Here is a 12241-nt window from a genome sequence, read left to right on the forward strand (position 1 = left end):
GGACAAGGCTCCAACTGCTCGTGGGGTCCAAGGTAAAGGAGAATGGTGGGCACCATGGGGGGAACGGAGGGGCAAGGCGCAGTAGAAATCTATTAGTGTGTGCGAGGACTCGATACACTTCCGGCCTGATACCGGTGGGGTAGATGCAGGTGCTGCAGAAAAAGGGGGAGCCAAGTCACTGTCGAGGCAAAGCGATGATGGAGGTGTAGTGTTAAGCAGGGAGAAGGTAGATGAGGATAAAGGGGGGGGGAAGTCATAAGAAAAGGCTCTCATACATTGGACTCGTTATGCCTTTGGGGTCACATGTGGCAGACAAGACAAGCGAGGATATGGAAACATGAGTATGTGGATGTTTTCAAGCTCTTACATAGGGATAGTCCGGTGAAAGAGGGTTCTAAGGAGGAGGAGTGGGAACTGGCACGGAGGCCCCGTGTTCCGATAACCATGGACAACTGTTCTTCTTCCTTTTTGATTTATGCTAGTATTTACTGTGAGAAATCTCGACAGGGTCATTGCCATGTTTAAATACATGGATATTATTCGGAAAGCACAACTGCACTTCAGGAGGGTTCGCATGGTTAAACTACGATGAGTAGTTCAGGGCCAGAGTTAGCATAAACTCGGAGAAGCCCTGGGGGGACGTGGACTCAGAATTATGGATGCAATGGATGACATCCTCTCATTCTGCAGCTTCAACACACACTGCTAGTGGGTTCCCGGTAGCATATAAGCCATTTCAGCAGCGTCCCGCTCAGGGAGGGGTGGGTATGCCTCAGAGGTCACAGGTATCTACCTCAGAAGCCTGTTGGAATTTCAACAAGGGGTTTTGCTCTAGGTACCCCTGTAAATTCAAGCATGAATGCTCAAAGTGTGTGGGAAAACACCCAGTCATGCAATGCTATTCCCTTGCAAGACTGGCAGAGCAGTGGCGGTCTACAAGGGGCGGGGGGAAAAGGAGCTTCTGGGCCAAAGCGCACCTACTCCAATTAGGTTGGAGAGGTTACTTTATTGGTTGCGCGTGTACCCGGATACGGACACAGCGCTAAAGTTGGAATGGGGTTTCTGAGAGGGTTTTCGGGACGGAGATCAAGGGCCATGGGTTCGGAGATGGGCAGATAATTTGCAGTCAGCCAAGGCCATGCCAGAGGTGGTGGCAGCGACATTGAACACAGAAGTGGCAGAGGGCAGGATTTTGGGCCCCTTTCATGAATGGCCCACGGAGAATCTGATGATCTCACCTTTGGGGGTGATACCGAAAAAGAGCAGTGGGGCCTTTAGGCTGACACATCATTTATCCTGGCCAGAGGGGGCATCGGTGAATGATTTTATCGCACTGGATGATACAAGGGTGGTATAGGCCACAGTGGATGATGCTATGCGGCTCATCCGGGGGTGCGGGAAGGCTGCAGAGTTGGCCAAGTGTGATATCAAGGCAGCTTTTTGGCTGCTCCCCATCCACCCGGATGATTTTTCTTTGCTAGGGATGCAGTTGGGAGGTGCCATATACGTGGACAGAGTCCTTCCCATGGACTGTGCGATCGCACTGTTTGAGGCTTTTATCACCTTCATGCAGTGGGTTTTTGTTCAAGTGAGTGGGCATCGCACAGTGTCACACTATTTAGACAATTTCTTATTTATAGGGACTACATAGTCCGGCTCTTGCGGCAGGGCCCTGCAGCATTTTGAGCAGTTGGCACAAGATTTTGGGGTACCTTTGTCCTCGGAAAAAACAGAGGGCCCTAGTACTGTTTTGACTTTCCTGGGCGCATTGAACTGGACACAAGGGAGTTCATAGCGCACTTACTGGAGAGGAAGGTGGAGGATATTCTGCTATTTTTGAGGGGGATCAGGGTGAGGCAGAAAATTGAATTGTGCGTAGCTCAACAACTGCTTGGTACGGAGTGGCAGGACTTTCTGCAGGTGCATGGGTTTGGCAATGTCAGGAGCATCCCTCCCACATCACAGGATTAGGTTAACCATAAGCCTACGAGAAGACATTAAGTTATAGGACCTGTTTTTGACATAGTTCAAAAGGTTTTTTATGTCTTTCCGGGAAGAGGACACGGTTTGTCAGGTGCAGATTTTTTCAGATGTGGCTGGTGCAGCCGGTTTTGGACTGTTTTGGGATGGTCGTTGGTGCGTGGAGACATGGCCTGAGCAATGGTTGAGTCAAGGGAGGAGTATTGCATTTTTGGAGTTTTTTCCGCTGCTGGTGGCTTTGTCGGATTGAGACGATGAACTGGCGAACAGGTCAGTGATGTTTCTCGTGGACAACTTGATGGTGGTTGAGCCCGTGAACAGGAAGAGAGCCAAGGGTCTAAGGGTGCTGTGTTTGCTACGGAGGTTAATATTGCGTTGTTTAACTCTGAATATCATCTTTAAGGCTGCGCACATTTCTCGGGTAAACCATTACATTGCAGATTCCCTGTCTCAATCCCAGTGGCAGCGTTTCTGGCAGTTGGCGCCTGGCGCGAAGGAGAACAAGACAGCGGTCCCGGCAGACATTTGGGAGTGGGGCGCGTGATGGTCATGAGACTCGTGGAGCGGTCGCTTGCTGAATCAACTTTCAGGAGTTACCGCCTGGCATGGTTGGAATTTTGAAGTGTACAGAGGGCAGTTTTGGACACAGGCAAAGGGAATGCTAGAGTCTAGGGTGCTGCGTTTTGTGATGTTTTTGATTCAGAAGGGTTTATTGCCGGCCACGATTGGGGGCAAGTTGGCAGGAGTGCCCTTTTATGAGAAGAAGTTTTTTGGATGGGAACCAGTGAGAAACGACATCTTGGGCAAAATGTTGAAAGGGTGGGGGAGAATACGCAGAGGATCCTCTTTTGTTCGTGAAGCCATTACATTTGAGTTACTATTGGAGATTTTACATGTGCTGCTAGTTTGCTGTTTCAATGCCAATGAGGTGGCTTTATTTTATTTATGTATGATATGGATGTTTTTGGGGGCTTTTCGGGTGTCTGAATTGTTGGGGGTAGGGAAAGCTGGTGGTTTGAAAGTTAGTGAGGTGCAACGTCAAGGTGCAAGGCTAGGAATTTGGTTGTGGCAATCCAAGACAGATCAATTGGGCAAAGGTAAGTGGATATGGTTGGAGCAAGGGGGAGTGTTGGATGCATGCCCGGTTCGAGAATGGGGCTCTTTCAGGATGAGTAGGGTGTGTCAGAGGGACAGTGTCTTTATTCATGAGAATGGCACGAAGGTGACAGAGTTCCAGTTATTGTCTATTCTGAGAATGGTCCTAAGGCGCCAGGGTAGAGAGGCAGGCAATTTTGGTACACACTCCTTTAGGACTGGCGCAGCAACTGAAGCGGCCAGGTTGGGGTGGGATTGGGATAGAATTAGGCATATTGGACGGTGGCGATCGAGATGCTGTGAGCGCTATGTCCAGGCTTAATTGGCTAAAGGGGAAAACACAGTATGGGCAAGCTGAGTAGGGAGTGATGGTCTGGGGTGATTTCATAAATGGGGGGGACTTGTGGTTTTCATTCTGACTCTTGTTTCTCATAAAGCGATCACATGGTTGGTTGGGCACTCTTTTGTTCATTGGGCAGCAAAATTTGTAGAGTGGCAGGTCTATGGACGATCTTTGGGACTCCCGAGTAGCAGGCATGAGGTGCTGTGGAGGGTAAAGAGCGGCATGAGGTGGAGCAATTTGCTTCCTTTTAATACATCAATGTTGCCGACGTGGGGATGTCCTGATGTCTTGGTGTTACACATTGGAGAGAATGACCTTGTCCGTCTTTCTGGGCTCACTCTACTGCAACACATGCAGAGTGGCTTGGTTTTGATGAAATGCAGCATGAATGGGACTTGCCTGGTCTGGACAGAACTTGTGCCATGGAGGAAATAGCGTGGAGCACAAAAACATGGGGCTATCGAGAGGGCACGGAGGAAGCTCAATAGGGCCATGCAGGTTTTCTGCTGGGCTCAGGGTATTAAAGTACTGACACACGAGGGAATGAAAGAAGAGGAGCAGGTCCTCTTCAGGGATGACTGTGCATCTCTTGGAAATGGGGAATGCACATTATATGATGGACTTGCGCTTCTTGCTGACCAACTTATGGGGAGAAACATTTTGACGTTGTAACATGGATGGCAAGGCATGATGTGTTGAAGCGGGTTCGCTGGTGGGGCAACAAGACGCCAATTGGGTTTGTGCTGGGTGGCAGTAGATTGGGGAGGGTGGAGAGTCAGATGCGGACTTGTCCACCCATTCTAGGGGGCAAAAGAAGCAGGTGAAGGATGACAGACTGGGGGAGGCTGAGTCAGGCAGGGGTTACGAAGAAAAAAGGGGGATGTGTGGGATGTAATGAAGGGGAGTTACAAGGTTAAAGAATAAGTTGACATTTAAATTGCTGATTATGTTGATATGTTATTATGATAATCAAGCCTGTCCTAATAAAGGGCCTTTTACACTAACAAAGGGTGTCGGAGTCTATGTCCCGATAACATTCATGCACATTTTCAGACGATCCAGATAATCGGAAAGAGCTTCATCCTTATTTTGCTCACAGTTACTGATTTTAATCTGCCAATGTTTTCCCCCCATTTATTGACATTTACACATACAATAAAACTTAATGAAACATTATAACAAAGTTCTGTCCTTATTACTTTGTATATGCACTATTATGAACACCACCATTACAAATTTCTAGAAATGCAACATGAAAAATACATGTTGAGGGGATTTCATTCCTCTGGGATGTCGCTTTTATGATTGCTACCACATTGTCCCATCTATTTGCCCCAGATACAATTATATTTGTGCAGGCATTCCCACACTGCACCATTATAGCCTTGCACTTTAGACTCTTTTTAAACCCTGCTCTATTTTGAATTGTGTGTTTTACTGAATTTGATCGCCTCATTTGCACTCTAGGGGGGAAATAATCGAATAGATATCTAGTGCTTGGGAGGAACCAATCAGGGCACAGTTGGTGACTGAGTGGGCAGGGCTATAAGAGCTATCAGACTCAAATATCCAAAGCAGCGCACGCACGCAACAGGCATGCTGACGGCGCACCAAAGGAGCGCCAATGGCAAGCCTGTCTGCACATGTCCACGTCCAACCAGGCCAAGTGCCAGCCACCTTGCTCAAAATACCCAAAATTTCACTTACTCCCCTTCTGCAATTACAAATCTTAATTCAATAGACTGCAAAATAGACCACGCACTCTGGCAAAAATGTCCATGTCCTGACTTTACAGATACCAAAAAACCCTCACCTCCCATGAAAATAACTAATTTCAGCCCCAGCACCCACAATTAAAAAAAAATCAATTAATATTCATCTACTTAAATACCCAATTTATCACGAAACATCAAATCAAAATCTACAACTTACTAGGCATCGGATCTCTGGACATCCTACTACTCACAGAAACCTGACTTACTGACGACTCCACTCCGGATATCCTCGCCGCCCTGCTCAACAACTATTGCATTCTGTATACCAACAGGCCTGGCAGCAAATAGGAGGCGGCGTAGTGTAATGTTATCTGTATTTAACCACCGGCTCCATCTGGACCACTGACTCCATTTTGTGGTTAGCTTAACTTCACACGCCCTCACATTGGTGGCGTAGTATCTTCAGCCTGTTAATCTGTTTTCACTTTTCTCACCAGGGAAGAGAACATGACATTGGGGAGGCAATACTGAAAAGAAAGAATGTACTGGCTGATAATGTTTATGGCAGAGCAGGGTACAGCTCTGTCTTGGAAATACACAGTGAGATCTGGCCAGTCTCTAACTTGTTTTTTCAACACTGACCTGGTACGGCCATGGCTTGAATTTCACAACTTACTCAAAAGGAGGGGGGTTTCTAGAACCTTCCTCTTAAGTTTGTTTAAAGTATATAAGGTGGGGAACCTTGACACTGAGAAAGAAATAACTCATCTCTGAAGGTTGATGCATTTCTCAGAATAAAATCCTATTGGGGTTGTTCTCTTTTGTCTCAGTCGTCACGAGTTCCACAACTTGACATTGGCAGACAAAGAATGATGTTGGATTCAAGCCTCATTGTGATGGATTTTTAATTCCCAATATCTAGTTTTGCTGTGTGCATGCATACATATACATAGTCACTATATATATATTCCTTGTTGATTTATTGCATTTTCTTTGATTATTGTTATTCCAGTACTGTGATTATTTTAAGAGATGCACATGTGTTGCATCTTTCACATTAAGTGCTCACATTATTATCTTTGTGTAACCTGGGAAGTTCCTTAATAAATTCATTGCTCAGACTAAGAGTGCTACATTCTTTGCATACCTTTGTTCCCTCTCGGTCTGAAGCAAAGCAGAACATGTAGCCGCAGTGATAAAGAACCACATCAGATTCACCAAACTCATTTCACTAGATAAACCCCTGGTAGATAGTCTTATAATCAAAATGGATGTTAAACTTCTCATTTCTTCTGGTTCTTAATTTATAGACCATAAGACTATATACAATATTTTCCTCAACCCTTTTATGAGCTAATTTCCTCCTTTTGCAATGACCATGCAAAAATTCTCTTGATCGCAAATTCACCTATTGGGCTAATGATGACAAGGGAGAACATTTAGCCATTGATTTTAATGATCACCTTAACAATCTAAATTTCTAACAACATTTGCACTCTCCCACACACATCAAGGGACGCACATTAGACCAAGTCTGGACCTCCCATCTATCCCTATATAATCTTACAGTATACCCATGCACATGGTCTGACCATAGTTCCATTGAATTCTTGTTGACAAAATTACTCTCGCAAAAACCTCCCTCTTTTCTGAAACCCTAGTTAGAAGCTGGTCTAAGATCGATTTGAGTCTATTCTGTAACTTTCTGGCTACAAACTTGCCTGACTCAAATAACAACATTGATTTACATGCAAAAGCACTATCTAACTGGCTAATGACAGCCTGCAACACATATGTCCCTGTAACAGAGTTATGCCGAATTTGGACGCCACCACGGGGGTGGGGACGACAACTGAGTACCCCGGGGGCACTACCAAAGGGGACAGGAAGTAGAGCTCGCACTCAAACCCATATATCCAGGATTCGAAGATGACGCAGGAGACACCCAACAGGAGGGACAGGAAGAACACCGAAGAGACAGACCCCGAAAACAAGATGCCATCAGGAGGAGAGACGAGAGAGAGCGATGGAGAAGAGAGACGCGGAGAGAAGAGGCATGCTTGGAGGAGAAACAGAGAGAGAAGTGGACATCGAGACAGGAGAGATGCAACCCGCAAGAAGAAACAAAGTAACCCGCCATGTACCCGGAGGGACATGGCTTATACAGGTACGTGCCTGCATACAAATTCCTGCTAATTATTTGTTGAAGGTGGGAGGGGGGAGGTGGGAGCGGGGAAAGCGGGAGGGAAGGAAACTTGATTTTGGACAGAAAAAAGGGACTTTCTCCTACAACACTGGGTATTGTGGTTACTGAGCTGCGTGTTTTTCACCGGCACAAGTTTGTGGCACATAAAAAAAATAGTAAAGGGATAACACAACAAGATTTGTGCACTATCCATCACGCAACTAAGAAGAGTCATTTATCTGTAGGGGTTCTTCCTTTTCTACTTACTTCTTCTTCTTTTTCCAGTCTTCTTTTTTCCCCTCCCCCTTTATAAAAAGACAGCACATAATCAAGAAAACAAGGCTCACTTACCTTTTTCCCCATCTGTTCCCTGTTCTTTCTCGGACACATCCTGCAGTGGGAATTCCTACCCACAAGACCCTGTCACGGTTTCGGGCAGGGCTGATCAGGACTTTGGTTGGGACACCCCTTGAGGTCACCGAATATCCTACAGAGGTAGTGTACTGGGGCAGAAGAGCAGCTAAAGGCATACACGGAAAGGACAGCTATGGATAGGCACAGGAAACAGGAAAGTAAAAGCAGAGCAACCCTTGTGTGAACAAACAGGAAACGGATTACCAGTGGACAAACATGCTGGGGTTGTACACAGAGTAAGGCGCAGAACCTCCCACAGTGACAGGGAATCTCAATGCCTCTGTGCAGTTTGCTCTTACAGATAGTCACCCTGCCAGCCCCATAGAAAGGAGGCAGCAGAAGTGATTCTGTCTCTGGACCCTAGAGCACAAACAAGGATAGTACTTACATACACAGGACACGCTCTTGTCTGTCCAGCTGGAAACACAGTGGCGATTCCTGAGAAAACAGCAATAGCACACTGTCACTGTTAGGCACAAAATACAACGTATAACACTGGACAAGGATGGGGGCTGGAATTGCCTCCTGGAAACCAGGAGCTAACCCCAGTACACAGGAGGACACGTATACACTGGTGAAGACTGATAGAACACTTACCAGACACAAAGAACCAAGAAGAAACAGAAACAGAAGGGAACAAACAAAGAGGCAGAGGCAAGAACTAGGAACAGGCTCAGGCTGAAGCAAAGGCGGGACTAGGACTTGAAAACAGGGCGCAAACTTCTGGCTGGGACAGACAGAGACAGGACTGGGAAACTGAGAACAGGCTCTGGCTGGAACAGGCAAGGACAGGACTGGAATACAGGGAGTAGGAAATGAGCAGTAAACAGGACTGGGAAACAGAGAGAAGGTTCAGGCTGAAACAAGGCAGGAGCAGGGCAGAGAAACAGGGAGCAGGCTTTGGAAGAAACAAACAGGTACAAGGCTAAGAAGTAGGGAGCAGACTCTGGCTGGAACAATCAGGAGCAGGGCAGAGAAACAGGAAACAGGATCAGGCTGGAACGGAACAGGAACAGGAACAGGAACAGGAACAAAACTGGAACACCATCCGACAAGGGGTCTGTAACACAAAGGAATTGAAGTCCGATGCACGACGGGGAGCTTGAGGAAATGGCTGCTTATAAGCAGTTCCAAGCTGGGCTGCACAGGAGAGGTTTCAGGTGTGTGTGGTTTCAGACACTTGCAAGTCCTGGAGGAGAGGATCCAGTGAAAAGGAGCAACTGGATTTCTCCCATTGAAAACAATGGGAAACAGAATCCGGGTTTTCCTGACTACCAAGCAGTGCATTATGGGATTTGCAGTCCCAAGAAGCAAATGTAGTCCTACACAAGTGTACCATGGAGAAAAGAGAAACAAACAGGAGTCAGCAAGGGACTCTAGATAGGTGTTCAAGGTGCTTCCCAGGCTTCTGACAGTCCCCTTACAGCGCCCCCTGGAAATGGGACGACCGAGTCGTAACAGTATACCCCCTCCCACCAGTCTGCTCAAGAAGAGAAGGCGATCCTTTGGCTGAAAAAAGTTGAAGAGGAAAAGCCAAAGCAAGAAAATCCAACACCAACCTTGGTTGATAAGTTTACAGTCCTGCCATAGGTGAAACTTCCAATGAGCAGAGCATGTATTAATACCCATATGGGCTCCGATGTCTTTCCTCTTTATTGTTTGAGTGATACTGGAGGAGTGCATGGAGTTGGTTTCTGGTGAAGTGGATTCAGGAGCAAGGAGATCTGGAATGGCATTATGGGCGGTATTCTTTAGGACTTTAGTTTCCTGTTCAGTACTGTCTTCTTTAGAGGAGATAATTGGCGTGTTAGTAACTGTAAGGTTTGTAACACCTTCCGACAAGCAGGATATGTCTGTTTCTGCAGCAGTATTTGCATTGATTGTGGTCTGAGGATTGCAAAGCATAGAAACTTGGGAGACATGGGTAACTGGTGTTCTCAAAGTAAACATGAAAAAGTCAGAATTGTCTTTCATCTTGGATGACTTCGGAGTATCACATTCAGGAGCAATAAGAGTTTTCAAGTCTTTAGAAACTGGATTAACATCTGAAAATGTAGAAGTTCCACAAGCTAATTCTTTAGGGTGATCTTCAGACAAGACTGAGATTTCTTCATTGCAAGTGCTCTCTGGTGTATTCGTTGTATCAGAAATGGTTTCTTTGCAAAGCGTTTCTACTACAGGTAGTTGATCTTCAACTCTGTTAACACTGAAAGGTTGTTCTTTGGAAAGAAATAGAACTGGAGTCTCTTCAGAAATCACCTTTACACTGTTACCTACATTTTCAGCTCTAGCCTTTGAATTGATTATGGTTTCTTGCAATAAAACACTAAGAACAGTACTTATCATCAGATCTTCGAATACAAGATTCAAATTCAAGTCTTTAGTTTTAGTGGGAAATATTACATCTTTCAGTACTTGAGCTTCGGTTTCAGATTGCTGGTTTTCAGGAGTCTTTAATTTCAGAGACACAGCAGGTGGCATTGGTGTGGCTGATTTTACATCAAAATCAGATACCAGTAGATCAAAGATCTGTTCTTCACTAACTGTTGAGCTGGAAACAGGAAACACAGTGGCAGGGAACAGCAAGTCAGCATCAGTGGTTGAGGCTGCAACTGTGTCCTGTTCTGGGAGATGGCTATCATTTCTTATGACATGCTGTTCAGTTTCTGATTGCTGGCTTTCTTCCTTGTCTGAATTCTCCACGGTTTGCTTTGACACAGAAGAGATTTTTAAACTTTCTGAGAAGTCCATTACATTCTTAGTAATTGCGGGTATTTCTTCACGGTCAGAAAAATCCATTAGTTGACTTGAAACAGGAACTGTCTCTTCATTATCTGAAAATTCTATGATATTGTTTGAAAGGGTAGGAGTATCCCCACAATCTGAAAATTCTGGTGTGTGCGCCATTTGAACAGCACTATTTGTAGGTTTGTTCACGGCAAGGCAGGAACCACTGTCATCACTAGATTCAGATTCTTCAACACTGTTGCACAACTTGCCATTAATCTCCAGTAAAGTCATATCTTGGTTTCTTAAGGTGCAGCTATTGGAGTCTGCATCAGAACTCTCTTCTTCCTTTGGCTTTATTTGTTCTGATAGAGGGGCTGAGACAATTCCTTCTGAAGACTCTGATCCATCCTTTGAATCAAGAGGTGTCAAATCTCTCAGAGATGTCAGAGATTCAGTCAACTGCACAGGGATATTCTCTGGAAAACTACAAGCTGAGAGAGAGTCTGAAGAAGAGGCTGATATATTTATAACTGGAGCTGTCTTTTGACTGTCATTAATAGAAGGGACAATCTGCTCTATAGAAGTCTTTGGAGAGGCACACAAAGTAGCATACTGTTCTTTAAGCCAAAGCTGGTGATCATTTTCTTTTTTCAGGTTTTCAAATTGCCTTGCAGTAGTTTCCATCAGCTGCTCTGTTACTTCTTCTACCTTATAGATAAACAGAATGTCTGGTTCTGGCAACAGTGAAATATGCATTGATGAAAAGAGCCCACGTGCACAATTTCTTGTGTATGTTACAACATATTCATCATAGAAGTCCAATATCTGCCTTTTAATCTGCCAAAACTGCTCTTTTAGTGTGTGTATGTCCATATTGTTATCAAACCCACTCGGAATAGAAAAGGGTTTAGCAGAGCTTTTAGGGATTGAGACTGGTGTATTATCATCCAGTTTGGGAAGAGCACAAGCCTTTTGAGTGGAACTAAGGAATCCCACAGTCTTTACTGATCCATTTGATACAGGTTCTATCCTGCTCACTTGAAAGCACTGAGGGACTGGTAGATCTTTACACAAGTCAGCACAACACTTAGGAATTGAGACTGATGTACTGTCATCCAATTTGGGAGGAGCACAAGCCATTTGAGTTGAACTAAGGAATCCCACAGTTTTTACTGATCCCTTAGATACAGGGTCTAGCCTGCTGACTTGAAAGCTCTGAGGGACTGATAGATCTTTATAAGAGTCAGCACTGCACTTTGAATTCTGAGAAACTGGCCTAGATGGGCTGAAGCACTCAACAGAAAACAAGGGAATCCCTAGTGTGGCTTCTTGAACAGTGTCAGGGTTCTTTGTTTTGGCAGAGTGCTGGTAGTGAACTTGGGATGCGCTAGCATGAGGCAAGGAATTAACCAGTTTTTCCCGAGTGTGAGTGTCTTGTGCAGAGGTAGCAAAAGCACTTCCACGGTTACGAACATTCTTACTGGCTTCAGCTAGTAGATATTGCAAAAACTCATTATGTCCTTGTAATTCTTCTACAGACAGGGACTTGGGGTCATAGCCACAAATAACATAATAGTCTATCATTGAAAGATTAGCAAGCCACTCAGTATAGTACTGAACTTGCAATTTATGGTTTTCTTTAACAAGTCTATCCTTTAAACTAAGGTCTTTTTTAGAGGATTTCAGAGAATGTATAGGCTTAGAAAGGGGTGTCTTAACATGATAGGAAAGCCCTTTAGGTTTGTGTGTGCCTTTACTGCCAGGGGAGCTTGAAATGTT

The sequence above is a fragment of the Pleurodeles waltl genome, chromosome 1_2 (assembly GCF_031143425.1).
Source record: "Pleurodeles waltl isolate 20211129_DDA chromosome 1_2, aPleWal1.hap1.20221129, whole genome shotgun sequence".
Classification (NCBI taxonomy): domain Eukaryota; kingdom Metazoa; phylum Chordata; class Amphibia; order Caudata; family Salamandridae; genus Pleurodeles; species Pleurodeles waltl.